The following is a 20981-nucleotide window of genomic DNA, read 5'->3' as shown; positions in this document are numbered from 1 at the left end:
TGTTAGCGTACTTACGAAACTTTACAATTAGAATATGAAAACTTAATATCTTGAGAACAAGAACTGGTATATTCAATAGCAAAGATTGATATTGTATGTATTAAAACGCAGAATAATAAAAATTGATAATGTTAGTATCAAATAATATAAAAGAAATTACAGAAATTAATAGTGTGAGGTACGTAAGTTAATACAAATATTCTACAAATAAATATACTCAATTAGAAAGTGAAAAGACGTAAGAGATATTTTTATTTTCTGTGATTGACGCCAACAGAAATTGTAATTTTCAGTTAAGGAAATTGCGAATCACTATATCGAAAAATCTGAATAGCTCCGATAATCTCCTGAGGTTAGACAAATCCGCCGATCGTACCGCATAACTGAGCGCTCACGATGTGAATCGGAGAACTTAGTGTTTCCGGCTAAACTGATCAAGATTCATGTATGCACAAGTGTGATTGAAAAAAAACGAAAAATCTATAGATATTTTACATTTAATTCAATCGCAGCTTTAACCTTATTAAAACAGAATTTTTCTATTTTTACTTTTAATTTTAAATGTTTCTAAGTCGAGGTATTAAGCACCATGCCGTTTCTCACAGATCCAAAAATTTTTACTACTTAGTATGTAAGGAATCTCCAAACCTCTTCTCTCAGCGTGATTTGCGTACGCTTCGTTTGTTATATGTGTGTGTATGTCTACTATGTTTATAATTAAAGGTTAAGTTAGTTACCTCAGCGAATGTGCATTCTACAGTGTCATTGTATACAAATACTAATAATGATATTGTGCGTATTTATGTGCTACAATTGTGCAGTGTAATTTGACGGATATTCATGACGGGTTTACGAACTTGCACTTTTGGTATTTCGTCCGTCACATTCTTTTCGAATGACTCATAATTTTTAGTATAAATTTCATCAAATTTCAGAATCCTCTCATTCATAGTGTGAAAAAATTATTACAATATATCAAATATCTGACATTGTTCTGCTCCAATTTAATATAGTAAATTTAAAAAATCACAATTTTTTTACAAGTTTTCTAGAACTTATATGAATTTTCTAAAGTAAATTATGTATAGATTATTAATAGATACTATATTGCTTTTTGATATACCTGCCCGATTTCTCTAAATCGTAAAATGTAATATCAGTTTTAAAGTATTAGGTAACTAAATTTTTATGAGTGTACTTTCTTCGTAGATGTTTAAAGACCCCTTTTTAATAAAAAAAAAATTTCGAATTATCTCACGAATGAAGGAATTCTAGCTATATAAAAATATTATACGGGCTGTTGTGAATTCGTTAAAATTGAGATATGAAAGCAATAAGAATAATACTTAACCATCCAAAGAAGAGCCTCTGTGTCTCAGATCAAATAATTGCATTACAAAAATACGCACTTTTTTGATAGATTGCATCATTCCCGTGCAGAAATTGCACAACTTATTCCCGAGTGCCGATCTGGGCCCGATCGGATTTTTCACATGTGGCCCCAAGGAGGCAGATGATGTGGCTCGCGTCAGAACCACGTCGGGTCGGGTTAGGTTAGACAAGATTATTTCAAGTTTTCTTTTATCGTCGTGATATTGTTTTTCTTTTATATAACTTAAAATGCCAAAAGCAAATAGTAAATTGCGAGTTCGGAATCACAGAATTTCTGGTGAGATTTCTTGTATCCGCAATGAAGGCAAAGGTAAGCTTTAATTCGCTAGAATCAACATCACAATTAATTTTTAGCTCCTAAAGATTTCCAGCAATGTATTCGAGAAAGCGTCGTCATTTTGAGCGCATTTACTATTTATGTGAATAAAAAAATGTTTTCCAGCTTTTTAGAATTTTATATTTTGTTGCTGATATTCTGAAAATAGAGATTACCATATACCAAATGTATGAATTTCCAGATTAGTAACATTATAAATTAAATACTTTTTATATTTTCTGAAACATAACCTAACTTTTTAAATCTCACTCCACGTGTCCCATGTGCATTAGTCAAACAAAAATAATTACAAAAGAATATTAAGAAAGTTAAAAAATTTATCATTAAAATTCATTTGTGTGTGTGTGTGTAATAGCTCTAAATTTGAACATTGTCAAAGCATAATAGTTTTCTTCAAAATGAAAACTCTTATCGATAAATTCAAGCAATACAAAAAGAAAATGTAATGTAGTATATTGAAAATGAGATATAATGTATAATGATATATAATGAAGAATATTGAAAAATTGAAGTTGTGTAAAATGCAAAGTTGACAAAATATGAATACAAAAACTTTTGAAATTTTACTAATTATAGAAATACAGAATTAAAGGAACCAGATCGGTTCCACATTTTGGAAGCCCAGATCTGGGCCCGGCCGGGTAGGGCGTTTCATTTACGGTCTTGCGCTCGACAGATTACCCTATCGGGCCCACATTTTTCTCGATCGGGGCCCGACCGGCGCCACATCAAAATTTCTGCACGGGTTTTTGAAAAAATAAAAAATTATATTAAAAATAAAACAAAATATTAATATTCCTTGGCTCCTGAAATTTTTGAGCAGGTATAAAACTAATAAGATGCCTTTTTTACATTTTTAAAAACGTTTGAAAAATATAGGAAAAAGTAAAAATGTCGGATTTTCCTGAAAATCTTCTTTCTATGTTATCAACCTTCGCTGAAAAAATTAAGAAATTTTTTCAGGAAGCCTCAACTTTTATATTTTTTTACATTTTTTTTACGGTTTCTACTTACATAAATGAAGCATGGCATTACTTTTATACAGGCCTAACCATTATGAAACCGGGAAACATTTTTTGCCTTTAAATATGATTTTTTATTTTTTGTTGTTGTAAACGATGATGCCAGTTTTGGGGCTAGCGGTGGCAGAGGGACCCGAGAGAGTGCCGTTTCAGATGGAAACGCTTTTGTTTGTTCAAGTTTGAGTGAACACCGCACAGTCCCCGTATCTCTTTTACTCCTACCTGCGGCGCGGCATCAATTCTCAGAAGGGATATATCCGACGCTCGTTATGTCCGAGTTTGACTCTATGCAATTCTTTTAACATAATTTTTTTTTAAATCTGAATAAGTAGTTTTCCATGAACCAACCTCATAAGGTATGCAGTACATATTACTAATTATTTCTAAAAAAATGTAAAGGTGAGGTTTTCGATAAAATTAATTTTTTCCAGTTTTAGAAAACAGCCGCCATTTGTTAATTTTTTTCAAATTTTTTTGGAATCAGTTAAAATAGCAAATACCTTGAAATGATTGAAACAAATCCTAATTAAAACAAAACATAAAACGCGGAATAGATGTTCCTTTATTTTCACCATAGAATTTTATATCCAAATAAAAAATCATTGTTGCACTGAAAAGAGCCTCAAAAATTATAAAAAGCTAAAAATCTATATTTTTCATTTGATATTGCATAATTTCGTTTTAATTTAGTATTAATCAATTACATCTCTATTGTCAAATAATAATCTTTGAATCGGATATATTTCGATGATGAATTTAGCAAATACGCAACCAATCCCAATTTCAATCGAGATTCACCGATAATCGACAATTGTAAATAACAATTACGCAACGTTTGTTTCTCACTATTTGCAAACGATTCGAAGGTTTAGAGTTGTTTGCTTATTTCGATTATACGGTAAACCACGTCTAGTATTCAACGAAGTCGAGAGTGTTCTATTTGTACGAAAAGATTGACTTTTCACTGAAGTATATTATTCAGATAAAAATTCTCTGATCGGATGTAGGTATTTTGCTGTATTTGCTGCCTTTATGCAGCGTACAGCACATTTATAATGGTAGCAACGACAGCAATTTATTCACGTGATAAGGGGAGGCGATTTCTTCCGTCAGGTTAATACTCAGCGCTCTTTCGCTTCTTCTTTTTATTCAGTTTTTTTTTCTGTTCTAGCACTTCCTCCTGCCACTTTCTTTTTCCGGAGCGAACCGCCCATCGACCGGTTAATTACGTCGCTTAATCGCAAGGAATTTTTACGGTACTGTGTAAGAGAAATACCGAATGCAGAAATCTGAAGCGAACCTTGTATTAATTTTGTCTATTAAAATGAAAATTATGATTACTTTGCTTCATTTTATGAAATAATTAACTCGCTGGTAGAATAAACTAGAAGAGCACCTATAAAAGGTTGAGTGGAGATTTTAAGTTGACACTTGATGATTTATTTTTTTATTCAAATTTATACTTTATTTTTATATTAAAAATATATTGGCTGGAAAATGCAGAAGGGTCAATAAGAAATGATTTTTACCCCGGTTTCGAAAAACTATTTTTATGCAAATAAAAACTCAAAACGTTTCAAACCAGTTCGCCTTCAATTCAATCTATTAAAATAAAATTAGATGTTACAGTTTTGACCAGGTAAATTTAATAATTATACATGTTAATATTTTTTGATATATTGGTCAGTTTGTAATAATATTATTACAAATTTATGTAAAAATACATATCTTTTTTCTCAGGTTGTATAATATTTATTATTGCATCAATCTGTAATATTATTATTACAAACTGAACAGTATATCGAAAAATTTTAACGCTTTTTATTAAAATAAATCTTGTCACTTAAGAACTATTCAACTCAAATAATTTTTTGAGGAGATAAAAAATACAAGCCCTTTATTTGAATGTTTCTTCTATCAAAAGATTTGCTTAAAATGAAAGAATTGTGATCGAACTCGTTGAAACCAATTTGAGAAATAATCAACACAACAAAATGTATTGCTGTATTCTGAGTCCAAATACATCCCTTTTTCCTATACATTTTTCGAATAAAAAAAATGATTTTAGTAATAGACTGAAGTCTGGAAAAGAAATTGCCAGATTTGTTAAATTTACATCTCCAAGCAAAGTTTTCTATCTTGAGGAATGATATGAAAATTACACAGAAATCTGATCTGACTCAATATTTTTCCTTGGTTAGCACCAATACAGAATTCCAGATTAGGGTTTTAGAATGATTTGATAAAGGAACACGTATTTAAAGTTTGATAATTTTTGTTTATTTGTTAAAATCATTTGAAGATTACCTACGAATCTGCATAAGTTGATAGAAGGTCTTGATAAAAATCCAGTATTTTCTGAAGAAGCATAGATATTCATAATTTTTTGTTGCACGCAATGAGAATTCTTGCTCTTGCAACTGATTCAACAAAAATTTCAAAAAAGTATAAAATGGCGTCTGTTTTTTAAAATGTTTGAAAGTGAAAATTTGGAAAAACCGCAGTCTGAAGATTTTCTTTTTTAGGAAATAAATAGCAATATTTACAACACATCTCTTAAATTTCGTTTATAGTAAATCACTGCTTAAGAGTGAAGAAAGTAATTTTTTTGGTCAATCGAGTTTTCGCATACTTTACGAAAAAAGATAAGAAATTAAATATTTAAAAAATTATCCTGTCCTCAAAAATGCTTTAGCCCGCATAAATCGCATAGAATGACATTTGCATACCAGTAGGAACTTTTTAAAAACACTGGAAAAAATAAAAAGGTGGTATTTTCTTGAAAATATACTTTTCGTGCTTTCACAATTCAATGAAAAAATGAAGAAAAATTTTTGCAAATTTTTCTCATATTTTTTCAGTTTATTGTTGTATGTATTGTAAAAGAAAAACATCCTGTCAGTTTCAAAATATTATTTTTGTAAGTTTTAGACAAAAATCAAACTAATTCAAGAGATATATAGTAAATTAGCTGTGCCCTGTGACGGCGAATTCGCCGCTGTGGAATAGCCATTCTATGTAATACTATGCATTGAGAAGAAACGGACATGTAATCAAACTTGCATAAAGTTATAAAAAAACATGTAAAACGCATTACACGCGAACTTAATATCGGATTTAATTCATAAAGATTTTAAATACATTTTTACATGACTGCAAACGCATGTTCATTCCGTAAACTAAAAACACATTAAATAGTTTGGGTAATATTAAGATTTGTGTTGAATTTACTGGAGGTTTTAAGGTAATAGTGGATGGCGAAGAAAAAAATAGAGGAAAAAATGTTTGACTAAAAGTGACCCTATTTTGACAGCAACAAATATTGGTGGATGGTTTGAAGAAATTGTCAGAGAACAAGTTCAAGTTAAAATTGATAAGCTAAAAACAACAGCTTCGGGTTGGAGTTTGATAGAAATCGTAAAATTAAGGGTTAATATTAGTCAGTAATGGCAGCTCTTTATCCTGCTAAAACCCGTTCCGATCGAACTAGTTCTTATCCTAACTTTCATGGTTCAGAAGTCAAATATAATGATATCAAGTTTCCAATTACTTTTGAGAAAATTTTGAAATTTGAAAAAATGAATGGGTTGAATATAAATGTTTACGGATTATGATTTGACGAATATAGGAAGAAACAGATATATACATTAGAAACTCATTAGAAACTATTTTCTTTGATTGATTTACGACACTGGCTTTATGTTTTCGACTACTTGTCTGTTTGCTTACCAAACTCAGTGTGGATAAGGTTACCCCAGCAGGCGTTTTTGGTACACAGCAGGTGAAAGTAAGGAAATGTACAGAATTTAAACTTTGCAATTAGCGATTTGAAAATAGCATAATCCGCATCTACGAAATTTTTCAATTCCAATGATACATTGCTTGCCTAGATAAGTTGAAAATTTGAAGAAGTTTAATCGCAGAAACTTTAGCTCAATATTCAGTTTGATTTTGCTTACTTCCCCAATTTTCAAACTTTATAGACAAACTACATATAGTTGGAATCGGAATAATTAGAACATTCTTAATGTATTACTTTTAAGTCGGGGATTGCAGAATTATTAATTAAACTTTTTAATTACAAAAAAGAGCGACTGAGTCAAAAACTTAAGTGGCTACCGTAGACCCCTGTAACTTACTGTTTTGACAGGTATTTGTACCACTTTAAATTTGAGAAATCTTTGAAAAACATAAAGTTACTTGTGATAATCTAAATAACAATTGCACACTTATACTTCCCACAGAAGAGGATAACATTTTAAATTAAAAATTATAAATATAAAGAGAGAGTTCAATTTGCAGTACATGCTGATATAGAGTGTTTGTTAGAGCCAGTTGTCAATAATCAAGGAAATGCTTATCAGAGACATATACCTATAAGCGTTGCTTATTACACAAAATGCAGTTTTAATGATTCACAATTAAAACCTGAAGTTCATCGTGGAAACAACTTCATCACATGGTTTGTCAATGAGTTAAAAAAGTTAGCTGAGAAAGTAGATTCTTATTTTAAAAATTCAGTATCAATGCAACTTTTAACAATAAAGCAAGTGCATGATTTTAAAAACGCAAAAGTTTTTCATATTTACGAACAAGATTTTAACAAAGACGATGTTAAACATCGTGATCACAACCATTTCACAGGTAAATACCATGACCCTGCTCATCACAGGTGTAACGTAACTTACCAAGAATCACATATAATTCCCATAGTATTTCATGATTTATCTGGCTACTACTCTCATTTTTTTATGAAAGAATTGGCAACAAGCTTTGAAGGAAATGTCTCATTATTACCTATTAAAAAAGAAAAACATATATCCTTTACAAAAATGGTGCAAAATACAAAAGTTTAACTGAGTTTTATTGACTCTTTTAGATTTATGCCAAGTAGCCTCTCCAAATTAAATGATGAGGGTATTTCAGATGAAGGTTATAATTATGCCTGCAAGGATTGGGACAAATTAAATTTAAAAAGGTTAGGTGAATATTCAGATTTATATTTAAAAAATGATGTTCTTCTCTTGGTAGACATTTTTGAAAACCTTGGATGTCGCTGTTTTAAAACTTATAATTTAGATCAATTTCACTAGTATATAGCACCTGGCCTTTCCTTTGATGCTATGTTAAAGTATACTGGAATATTGACCATATAGTGATTTTAATTGGTTTGTCAATTTTGAAAATAAAACAATTTTTTCAACACTCCTGATGATTCAGAAATAGGTTATATTCTTGATGTAGATTTGGAATATTCTGAAGAACTCCATAATTTGCAAAAAGACCTACCATTACGTCTAGATCATTTTGTACCTCCTCTTCCAATATCTAAAATTTCGAAATTAATAACCAATTTTAAATTAAAAACGAATTACGTTCTTCATTATCAAAACTTAAAACAGTATTCATAGTTGGGGATCAAACTTTTTAAAATTCACAGAGTTTCACAATTTGAACAAAAACCATGGTTAAAGTACTATATTGACTTGAATATTGACTTGAGAAAGCAGGCAAAAAATAAATTTCAAAGCAACAAATTTTAACAACTCAGTCTTTGGTAAGAACACAGAGAACGGGAAATGAAATGAATGGGACTAAAATTGAATTTAATAAACCAATTTATATCGGATTCTAAGTTCTTGACCTTTCAAAAATAATGATTTACGATTTTCATTACATTGACTTAAAGGAAACCTTCAATAATTAACAAAATCACTGTATACTGACACAGACAGCTTGATTTACCACACTAAAGTTCCAAACTTTTATGATTATATTAAAAGAGACTTAGGAAAATTTGACATTTCAGACTGTCCACCAAATAATTTCTGTGAAATTGAATTACTTAATAAAAAGGTCTTGGGGCTCATCAAAGATGAATGCAACAGAACAATTGTAACTGAATTTATTGGGTTAAGATCAGAATTATATGCTCATAAAGTTCTGGGGAATGATAAGGAAAACAAGGAAGCTGAAGGTATTAAAGCATTCATATTAAGAATACTAACGTTTGATGACTACAAGCAAACTTTGTTACATTATCAAACTGTTACTCGACCACAACAGTTAATTGGAAGCCGAAAACATGAAGTTCACTCGATTAAGCAAAACAAGATTGCTCTCTGCTGGCGAGATGATAAGAGGATGCTGCTTCTTCATACAACCAACACACTTCCATGGGGCTATAAAACACAATAACAGGAGACAATAAATGTGGATAAAGAATAGTGTTCATTTTCGATAAATTAATGAGAGTAGAGATAGAGACCTAGGACTAGTGTATAACCTTTGATGTAGCAGGTATCGTCTAGCATCTACATCTTGCAGAAACTGAAATATATATAATTGGAAATAATAACAAAAAGCAGTATATATGTAAATTTGAAGAAGAATTCGAAAAACTGTATAATTGTAAAATACAAGTTATTGTAAATAATGAAAATTAGTTGAATCAAAATTTTCTTTTTTAATGGAACCTGAAAATAATATTTTTTTATGCAAATATATTTGTAATTGAAAAATGCAATGCTAATCATTTTCTTAAACTGATGTAGCTATCGGATTCAACCTGATTCAGTTGACTGAATATCCCAATTTCAACGATGTTCACCGGTCATCAATTTCCATTTTAAACTACTCAACGGGGGCTGCTTCCAAGATGGCATTTGCATCACTTTTTGATCTTGCCAAAATAAGTCCATGTTTAGCATTGACAATGATTTTGCGATAATCTTGAGAGAAACCAAATATCATGCTAAGACGTATGGCTACATCAAAGTAACCAGTGGCGATGGTTAGTCATTGATTATTATCATTTATTTTAAGATGACCAGTATTCTATATGTAACGCGATTGTCCAGGATTTGGAGATACATGATTTTTCAGGAGACTAGTAAGACCAATTTTTTTATTTCTATAAATTTGTATTGCATTGATTTCATATCTTGCTTCTTCAAACAAATGGCAGATGGCATTAAGAACCAAAATTGTGTTTGGAACGGGTGATTCAACAGTTTTTACGATTCTTTCGTATACATGCCGTGAAATTTTGCACGACAGGAGACAATGATCTTGATTTTGAACTGCAGTTCTAATCTCATCACTGTTATTGAAGGTCGATGAAGCATATGACTGGTGTGCATGTACTTCACAATGAGCCATAGATTTGTCCAAAATGATGGGAGTCTCAATATTTAATAATTTCCCCCTCCATGACAAACAATCAAACGTCGATATATAAGAATACAGATTCCATCACAAAAAAAGTTTGAATCTTCTTATTCTCTTCCTTTTGCCAGTGGCGTGACCTCGAAACCCAGCCTTGTCAGCAGCAGCACGTTTTTAGGGGATATCCCTTTGACAACTTGTTGTCGACTTATGCGCTTGCCCCACGGCACTAAAATATTATAGCCGAATTCAAACTTTTTATTAAAAACAATACCAATTACCGTAAAGAATTGATTTGCAGTCTGCGCGTTATTATTTCTCCACGAAAATTAACCAAATGTCCGTCTTGATCAACTATACGGAGCTGTATATGATCTATTGTCTTGATGGCGATCGGCAAGTAAATGACTTCCGATATTTTCCGCTCAGCCTACACTGGGTATTTTTTAGCCGAGAAAAGTTTAAAGTCCAGTATCTGTGGATTAAATTAAGGTATCAGGATCAATTTTTTCTAAAGTGTAGCTGAGAGTCTCAAGAAAATGGCTATTCTAAAATAAATAAGATTAATTCAACACATGGTACCGATATTTTCAGAAAACTAAAAGAACTTTTCAGTAAAATTTTTTTTCGCATTTATTTGTTAAACAGTTTGTAGAATAAAGAAATTATTTTTAACTGTAATATTTGTGAAGTGTGAGAGTTGAAATTTGATACCTTAAAAGTAGTTTTTTGTTTTCTTTAAAAAACATATTTTTCCGGCTCAACGAAAATTGCCATATTTTGATATTTATAATATAAATGGTTTCTTGTGTATTATCTTTTTCATTTTAATGTCTGTATACAGGGTGCTACGTAATAATATAAATCAACCATATATTATTTAATTCACACCATTTAATCATAAAGAAACATAAAAATAACAAGTTTAACAAGATTAGCATTTTTTAGATCTGTGTTCTCGGCAGATTGGCTTTTTACAAGACATGTAGAAAAGTTTCGTTTTTCTGTCGAAACTGGAAGGAAAAGAGTGACAACGCTTTGGCTTTTCAAGTACATTCGTTTGAAAATCGTCGCTCGGATCTGCATTTTTAACCTTCCTTCATAAGGCACAACTCATGAATCATCCCTCTCAAAAAAGACAAAAGAGTCGGAAGCGTCGAACGAGTTGCAAGTAAAGGCTTGTTTTAAGCCATTGACAAATCTAATATGAATTTCGACCTGCCAATTCCTTTATTTTCATAGCTTAAAGTATCTTCCATTTCCTTCTGAGGTCCTGTAGGCGCCGCAACGACTTGCGCCTCTCGACGAGCGAGTGAGCGCGTCACGCGCTTGCAAATGCTTAAAAAAATCAGAATAAACATCCATTATGCTCTTATATTTAATTGAAAAGTAGGATAAAATATATCTTAGTATTAGTTTCTTTATTGTATAATTATATACAGTGTTATTTACCTTGTGTTGGATTTTGTTCGGATGTCGATTTTCACACGTTGAGCCTAGGCTGGGTAGTTTAGACCCGCACAAAAACTTTCGTTGCGTAACCTTCGGCTGTTAAGGCCCGACTGGCACTAGTCGAATGATGAAATATTAGTATGCCCACCCCCCCACAATATTTTTTACGCATACTCATTGGGACTTCTTGTTGTCGCATTCTAAAGATACAGCGAAGCGAATATATCGTCCGGGTAAAATTAACCCAGTCTAGGCTGAGAGGGCTAATTATGGACACTGGTTGGTCAGATTAATGATGTTTATTAGGTTCCATTATTTTTGGTGTAAATCCCAATAAACGTGCAATTGAGTCTGATTTTTCAACTTTTATACGTTGATTGCAATATAGACCAATGTCTACACTGAAAAATTAGTTGAAAGTTAGAAATTCAAAAATACCAAGAGACTAATTTTTGTCTAGAGACAACTCAATTGGAGGAAAATACTGATTTTCTAGAATCGAATAATTGCCCGATAATGTTAACTTCAATGAATCATCCATGCTGACGGCTAGTCTTTGACTGACTTGAAATCATTAGTGTCTACATTTATATAGATTATACATAAATATTTTAATTAATTACATTAAGATTTCAGACATAAATAGCCACACACAAATATATCATAACTTTGATACCTTCTATGATTATATTTTATGCTACCAACACCTAGATACTTAAAGAGATCCAAAGGTGGACTGAGGTTACCAAAGCTATCAAAATAAATTATTTTATTGTTGAACTTTTTATACGCAACCCAATAAGTTCCTAAATTGTTTTTGTCATCAAAGTTAACAATAGCACTTTCATATTTACGTGGTCTACAGTCTGGTAATCCACTAAGCATAAAAACACCTCGAGAATGTTTAATTTTTAAAGATTTTGCGAATTTAAGTAAATCTGCATCGGATAACACTCGATGAGGTAGCGTCACTTAACATTTTTTGATTTGCACTTAAGTTCTCCTTTTTGAGTATATGGTTTTAGATAAAGTCCTAATCCTCCTTTATACGGTTTCAAATAAGGACCTTTTCCACAGCAATAGCTTTCATTGCTTCATTTTGATGTTTTCTTTCTTCAAGCTGACGTTTTGCAGCATTTGAATCATTAACACATTTAGCTATTCCCGCAGTTGCACCAGCTAGCGCACCAGTAGCACTTACAACGGCAAAAAGATGGGTATAAGAAAGGGCAGAGAAGCACCCAATTTCTTTTGGCAAAATTTGAGGTTTGTTTACATTTCTTTTTCCACCAGTCTTTTTTACAGCTGCACGTGCACCTTTGAAAGCAGATTTAATGACAGTTTGAGCATCATTACATGATATCGTTGTTTTTTCAGCTGCCGTAACTATTTTTTTGAGTGTGGTAGTAGACCTTTTATTTTGGAGACACATACCGAATTTTGATTTAATTTTCACTGCATTAGCTATTCCCCAAGCAGCTGCCTTTTCACCCAAGCCTGCGTCCTGAGCAAAGACACGTTTCCAAGCTTTTTCTGCTAGTACACTATATCAGCCGAGTTTCTAGCCAATGTCGTGCCTGTTCCACAATACTGGTATCCAGGAAAATGTAACTCTACAGGAAGATAATCAATAACCTTATTAAGCAGACCTCTGCCACGTCTTGCTTCTTTCAAGGATCGCCTACAACTGACTGTAGGTTTGTCTCCGTGAACGATTATATCTGTTTGAGAGATATTTTCAGACTAAAGAGTGAACCTACATAAACCTGACATTTATAGTTTTTTACTCAGGCTTAGTCAAGATGCAGTTTGAAGCACAACCTATAAAGCTGCCTATCGATAATTTCGATTCACTTCTTCAAAATGATAAAAAAGAAAAGTGGCATGGACATTTGTTATCAAACAGTGTACATGCAATATTTTGTGGACCTTCCGACTGTGGAAAGACAAATGCTTTGTTGACTCTATTAATACAACCAAATGGATTGAGATTTGAAAATGTTTATGTTTACTTTAAATATTTAAATCAACCAAAATAAAATTGGTTAGAAAAAGTTCTTCACTCGGTAGCTGGTGTTGAGTATTATTCTTTAGTGAGCATGATGATGCTGTAATACCAGGTGAAGTTAATTCAAATTCAGTGTTTGTATTTGATGGTGTATTATGTGAAAAGCAACATAATATGAAAGCATTTTTTTTAAATGGTTAGGCACAAGGAAGTTGACTGTTTCTATTTGAGCCAGGCATATACTCGTATTCCTAAACATCTTATACGTGATAATGTTAATTTGCTTGTGTTATTTAAACAAGATGAGATGAATCTAAAGCATATATATGATGAACATGTGATTACTGAGATGCCTTATTCATAATTTGAAACGGTGTGTTTAGCTTGCTGGTATGATAAGAATATATTTGATGTAATTGATGAGGATAGAAATTGGAATCAAGGTAGATATAGAAAAGGTCTGGAGTGTTTTGTTAATCTGGAAAAGCAATAAATATGTATGTAATAACTACATAAAGACAGTTGCACTTTGAACACTACGGCCTTAATATGCCTACATGTGAGGAGGGCTTTCATAAGCAAAAACATATTTTGCATAAAAATGCTAAAGCTAGTGAAGAGATTCAACGAAAGCATACATTACTAAAGTTGGGTCAAGAAACATTTGATCAGACATTACATGCTACCTTTAAGCTCATCATTTCACCACTTGAGAAAATAGTAAATGGCTTTGAAACTTTTAAAAGAATTGATCCGATCGCAAATAAAGTCAAGACTAAAATGAAATGCAGAGTGAATCTGAAGAAGATTTTGGGCAAGAGTTTCAAAATGAAGCTAAAGAGTTAAATTATCAAGATGATAAAACTTCATTCTTGTCAGCATACGATTCTGAGGCTTCAGGGGATTTAAAAACATCAGTTCTCTTTTTATCATTTGATATAGTAATTGATTATCTCCAAAAGTTGGGAGAAAGAAGGAGAGATATAGATGATGTTTATGGTGTACGAAAATGATCGAAAGACAGGCTTAATAATTGGAGATTCTTCGATAAGTTTCAATACATATATTATTAATATAGGTACTGCAAGCTCTCCAAAGATTATGGGTTTGCGTGAATATTTCTTTAAAAAGATAACAAATATTACTGTTATAAATAATGAAGACTTTGAAAATTATAAAAATATTGCAATTTCAACAAATTTGTGCAAATTTGTAGTGCAATGTAGCTGATGCAAAATATTTACATGATGCAGTAAATTTAAATATGACGCAACATGTGTTACAGCAAGAAATTCGGACTCTACGTGATGTCACAGCTTTTTTGTGAACTTAAGTTTTTAACAATAACATGATGATTGAAACTCTAGAAATTTCCAGAAATGAAAGTTGACATGTTATGAAAGTTGATGTGAATTGAACCCAAGAACCGGCGCACCAGCGTCGACAGTGTGATTTCCGTAGCATCGATGAGTCTTGGCAAGTGGATATGGTTGAAATATAACTATATGTGATTGCAAATGAAGGGTACAAGTCCATCTTAACAGCAATTTACATATATTCCAAATTTGTTAGGGCTATTCCCGCTAAATCCGAAAAGGGTGCAGATGTAGCTGCAGCTATGGAATCTATATTGACAAAGGACGCGTACCAAAAAATGTACATGTTGATAGAGGTAAAGAATTTTCTAGCTCGCATCTTAAAAATCTTATGAAGCGGTATAAGATGATTTTGCATTCGACATTTAGTCATTTAAAATCATCAACTTGCGTGCGATTTAATCGTACTTTGAAAAATACAATTTGGATGCAATTTAGCTTGCAGGGTAGTTATAAGCGATTTGATATTTTGACAGATTTAATTTTATCTTTATTATACCTTTGCAATATCGATAATTTTGTTGTAGCTATATTACAGTCGACGCAATTTACCTTGCCACTTCCCCTAACTCTCGGTCGAGCTCTTCCCCTGCCATCACCGCTACGACGCGGCATCCGAGAATTGTTTCCCTCGCTATTTACGTTGCCGTTAATGGTTTAGGTTTTTTAAGGCAATTCTAAAGTGCAAGTAGTCATTATATGCTTTGTTAATGAGGTTTATAAAAGAATTTCGAAATCATAATATTTATGTCTTATGATAATTTCCTTGTCACACGAGACAACCTTAAGTATGGCAAACTTAATCGAAGGTTTACCAAAAATTCGTAAATGCTAACCTATTTTTCCGTTTATTCCGCGAGAGAACGATGTGATCACAATTTTTTGGAACGAAATGTGAGATAATTACTTCCACAATATGTATTCTGAAAATCGAACTTTCACTGTGTGTAAACACTAATCTGCGCGCTGCAACGTACGTAGCGAGCGAAACAATTCGCATCAAGCACCACGCATCACGATTAGACTCGAGAGTGGGGGAACATCGTTTCCATGAAAATTACTCCCCTACGGTCCCGTCCGCGGGAAGATAAATAGCGTGGACTGTATTTATTTAATACTGAAATTTATTTTGATCATTTTCAATGCCTAATTTGAAGAAGATGCTTTCATTTCTCGAAGTACGTATTTTCTCATTTACCTTCCTCATGTCTTAACAACGCATCTGCAAATTTTCGAAATTTAAAATGAATTTTTTTATATTAAAAACGGCCTTTTTCTGAACCTGTGTCAAAACTCGGAAAATCCTAGTTGAGCCTGCAAGACGAAGTAATAACGATTTATTTACTGCAAGCCCACTTTTTTCTTCAAACGGTAGAAAACATAATGGAACGAGCGTAAATAATCTCAACACCTTCCACATGCCTGGCACCCTTCAAGCTGCATTTCCCAGGGCATGAAGCGACCACGGTCATGTAGCCACAGGCGAGTATCGGCGTCCCTCTTCCGCCAAAGCAAATACGTGAGTGCAAGCGAGAGAGTAACGGGCTTGTTAGTACAGTCAAGCACAGTAATTTCTATTTTTGTAAGAGAACCTTTCTTCTCTCGCTAACATTTCACGTCTATTAAATGCGTTTTTTGTATTAAAAAAATCATATCATTACTCATTTTTGCATAAAGCATTCCAAAGGTGCTCCAATTATCGTATCAAAATTCAATAATGATCAGATTATAATTAAGCTTATAATTAAGCTCTAAAGTGAATTTAAACCTTTTGCTCAACATGCCTCCAAAATACTTCTGGCTTCACATCTACTGTTGTTTATATAGAAAGTAATTTGTAAAATAATAATTTCGAAGATAATCTAACAAGAACAGAAAATTGTTAACATTCCATGAAATAATTCAGATTAAGACTTCAAGGGGAATAAAATAAAATAATAATTTTTTTATCTCCATTCTTCTCCCGCTAACATTTCACGTCTATCAAACGCGTTTCTTGTATCAGAAAAAAATCATATCATTACTGATTTTTGCATGAAACATTCCAAAGGTTTAAATAGAAAACGGCATTTCAATCAGAGAAAGGCATTTTCAGGTAAAATAATTAACCTTCAACAGATAAATGCTTTTTAATAAACTGAAATAAAAGTGGTATAAATCGAAATAAAAGGCAAATAATTTATTGACAAAAAAATTATATCACGAAATGACTGAAGGAAGAGAAAAAGAACATATTTTATTTTTTGCAATTGAAATCTAATAATTTCTAAAAGTATTCTTCCCAACAGCAATACAAGAAATTGCATGAAAAAGTTTTTAAACGTGTTTTTTCATGTGTGAATGTTCGAATTCAGAATACAAAAGAACGCATTTTTAACCAAAACAGTTGCGCTTGCGAATAGAAAATATGTCTGAACCAAAAGTGGAATAGTTGCATTTTCAGTTAACATAATTAATTAAAAACAATAAATAGATATAAAATAATTTAATTCAACTAAAAAAACACAGTTTTTACATAGTAGTTAAATCATCAAGCGTAATAATACCTTTGCAAAACAGAGGATTAATTTTTTGCTCGAAAAGATGAATCTTTCACACAATACATTACTTTTCCACAAAATAGTTGAATTTTTTAACCGAAACTATGAATTTCCAAGGAAAAAGTTAAAGGTTGTACTAAGCCGTTAATTTTTAAAGTGCATAAATGTAGCTTTTAATTAAATTAATAAATTTCTTACCAACAAGGAAAATAATTTTTCAAACAAAAATGAAATAGTTTCATTTTCAACATAAACAAGCAAAATAAAACTAATGTTTTATAAGTGAAAATTAATAACAAAAGGATGAAATATTAACAAAATACTTGTATAAAAATCCAATAAGATCAGTTTTTAAAACCCAACTTCATTTCCTAGCCAAAAAGACGAATTTTTAAGAAAATAGTAGAATTATCCACAAAACAGTTGCATCATTAAAGCAACAATATGAAGTTTTAAGCAAAAAGTTAGGTTTTTATTATTATATTTATTATTCTATTATTATATAGTTATTCTACTAATGGAACGTTTAATTTTTAACCATACATCTTTGTAGTTTCATTTTGTACCCAAGTATAGTTGAATTTTCATCAATAAGTGTGGTAATATGAAGGTATATATTTTTTAAACAAGACATACGCATTTTCTACAAAAGAATTAAATTGTTAAGTCGAAAGTAAGAATTTTTAACATGAAGAAAATTTGCATGTATATACTTTTATTTTCTACCGAATTTGTGAATTTTCAATTCAAAGAAGAAGACTTTTCCCCTAATCAGTTATATTTTAAAACCAGAAATATACATGTTGAACAAAAATTTGAATTTGTAAACAGTTGAATATTTAACTAAAATCATGAATCTTGAATCAAAGAAATTCATTTTCAATAAAGTCGTTTAAATTTTAACCAAGGAGTTGAATTATAAACCTAAAATGATGAACTTTTGTCAAAACTTGTGCTGCATGTAAAGCAGCATAGGAAACTCGCCCCCCCCCCCCCTACTACCCGAAATATTACATTATGTTTGAACGGCCTAAGATATGCAAATACTTCAAAGCTTTTATAAACATGAACATTAAAGTGGAAAAATGTGAATCAAGTGGAATCTGTATTCTTATTATATTCAGTTGGGAAATATCTTAAATAAATGGAGGATCCCCCTCCCCTTCACATACATTCCTTGAAGAAAATTCACAGTTTTACAAATGACTTTCTATATAAAAAAACAATGTGAAGCCAGAAGTATTTTAGAGGCGTGTTGAACAAAAGGTTCTCTTACAAAAATAGAAATGACTGTGCTTAACTGTACTAACAAGCCCGTTACTCTCTCGCTTGCACTCACGTATTTATTTTGGCCGAAGAGGGACGCTGATATTTGCCTGTGGCTACATGACCATGGTCGCTTCATCCCCTGGGAAATGCAGTTTGAAGGGTGCTAGGCATGTAGAAGGAGTTGATATTGTTTACGAAGGTTCCATTATGTTTTCTACCGTTTGAAGAAAACAGTGGGCCTGCAGTAAATACATCGTTATTACTTCGCCCTCCAGGCTCAACTCAGATTTTCCGAATTCTGACACAGGTTCAGAAAAGGTCGTTTTTAATATCAAAAAATTAATTTAAAATTTCGAAAATTTGCAAATGCGTTGTTAAGGCATGAGGAAGGTAAACGAGAAAGCCCCTACTTCGAGAAATGAAAGCAACTTCTTCAAAGTAGGCGTTGAAAATTATCAAAATAAATGTCAGTATTGAATAAATAATATAGCTACAAGAAAATTATCGATATTGCATGGTAGCTTACCTTCAGACAAGCTCTGAACAATAAACTGCGCTCATTTTCACTGAGGCAATCGCTTACAAATGCAAAAATAATGAACTGACATAAATGATCAATCTTTGCAATTTTTTGGGCAAACTGTTCACTTTATGGCAAAGTTTTATATCACCTTTTTTATTCAGAAGAAAATTTAGAGTGTTTTATTATACAGGGTGTCTAAAAGGTCCCTGGACGGTTGGATATTTCCTCAGGTAAAATATTGTTCAAAAAAGTGTAGGTCATTTCTGAAGTAAATTTCAACGAGGAATTCATTGATGAGCTCTGTATTGATCTTGGTGATGATCTTCAAGGTTTTTTCAAGGTTTTTTCCAAGAAGTTTACATTTACGTTTAGCATTACCCAGGAACAACGACGTGGACGTAGTAAATTCTGTTCCCTTTGGGGTGCTTGATTAGCGTGAGTCGCCTTGCCTCTCAAGCTTCAGTGAAGATGTTAGAACTGAAAACCTTAAGCTTGTTGACAAAATCTATGCGATTGTAAAAATGAGTTACAGCATTACGAATCATCTCCCCATCAATCAAAGTAGCCTGTTGTAGAATCCGATTCTGTAATTCCTCTAAGCTTTGCGGTTGCGTTGAGTATGCTTTGATCTTTAAATAACCCCAAAGAAAATAGTCGAGAGGCGTCAGATCAGGAGATCTAGCAGGCCACTGTATTTCACTTCTTCCAATCCACCTTTGAGGGAACTATATGGTTTCTGAGAAGCTCTTCATATGCACGGGCATTGAGATTACCATCGATGAAGAAAGGGCCTGTCAGTGTATCATTCAAGATACCGGTCCAAACCTTAATCTTTTGTAAATATTATGTGTAACTCTCCAACATCCAATCAGGATTTGTGTCGGACCAATATCTACAATTTTGCCTGTTAACTTCACCTTTTAAAGTGAAAGCAGATTCATCTGATAATACTGTATTGTACAAGAAAAGAGGATCTCTATCAATTCTGTCCACCATAATTTCACAAAATTCAACCCCACGACCAGAATCGTCTTCATTGAGCTCTTGTATCAGATGAACTTTGTAAGGATGGAAATTAATGCTTTTTAAAATATTTCGCACTGTCTCAGGAGCAACGTCACGCTCATTACTAGCTCGACGTAAACTAAGGTGTGGAGTTTCAACAAATGCTTGGGCTCTGTCCATTTGCAATTCCTCAGATCCTACAGATTTTGGCCGACCAGTTCTTTGAAGGTCCTTGATGGATCCATGATTCATAAAGCGCCTTACAGTTCTTCCAATTGTTGATTTTGAGAAAGGATTTAACCCTTCTCCATTACGGAAAGTGCGATTAAAAAGCAAACGAAGTTGATCATAAGATCGAACTCGACTTCCCAACCACGCATCATTAATACAGATACCCTCACTCGTTCCGACAGTTTTGCTTGATCCATAATAATCTTTTAGCGAAAGATAGTAAGTATGTACTCGTAATACGTAAATTTAGTTTTTATTCGTAATTTTCGTATGGAAAAACGGTATAGGACTTATGGTATCGCCTTAGGTATTGACTTAGGTATCGAGAAACGGTTTAGGACTGTATGACTCTTCAGGGAGGAACAGAACTCTCACCAGAACACCTGGAACTTTTAATGAAAAATTCCCTTATGATTTAACAATATTCAAAACGCTGTAACCAAGATCAATACACAGCTCACCAATGAATTTCTCGTTGAAATTCACTTCAGAAATTACACTGACCTCATCAAAAACTTTGATAATTTCAAATAACCATAACTGACCTTGACCGTTACAATTGACCTATGATTTGAGCACATACCTGAACGTAGAATTGTCCGCTGTATCGATTGCAGACATAATATTTTATATTTTATAATATTATTTATTATTACATT

The 20981-nt window shown here is 32.2% G+C and overlaps 1 long non-coding RNA gene across 2 annotated transcripts in view; it reads right to left on the bottom strand.

Moving 5' to 3' along the window:
- LOC117179906 overlaps positions 1 to 20981 on the bottom strand; it is a 36440-nt gene that overhangs the window by 6913 nt on the left and 8546 nt on the right. Inside the window, exon 2 of one of the 2 annotated variants that reach the window (XR_004467967.1) lies at positions 8760 to 8933. The exons of the other annotated variant lie outside the window; for it this stretch is intronic. This is a non-coding gene — a long non-coding RNA (uncharacterized LOC117179906). The remainder of the gene's footprint in view (positions 1 to 8759; positions 8934 to 20981) is intronic. 2 annotated transcript variants of the gene reach the window in all.

This window comes from Belonocnema kinseyi, chromosome 9 (assembly GCF_010883055.1).
Source record: "Belonocnema kinseyi isolate 2016_QV_RU_SX_M_011 chromosome 9, B_treatae_v1, whole genome shotgun sequence".
Classification (NCBI taxonomy): domain Eukaryota; kingdom Metazoa; phylum Arthropoda; class Insecta; order Hymenoptera; family Cynipidae; genus Belonocnema; species Belonocnema kinseyi.
This window is presented reverse-complemented; position numbering and strand designations above follow the sequence as displayed.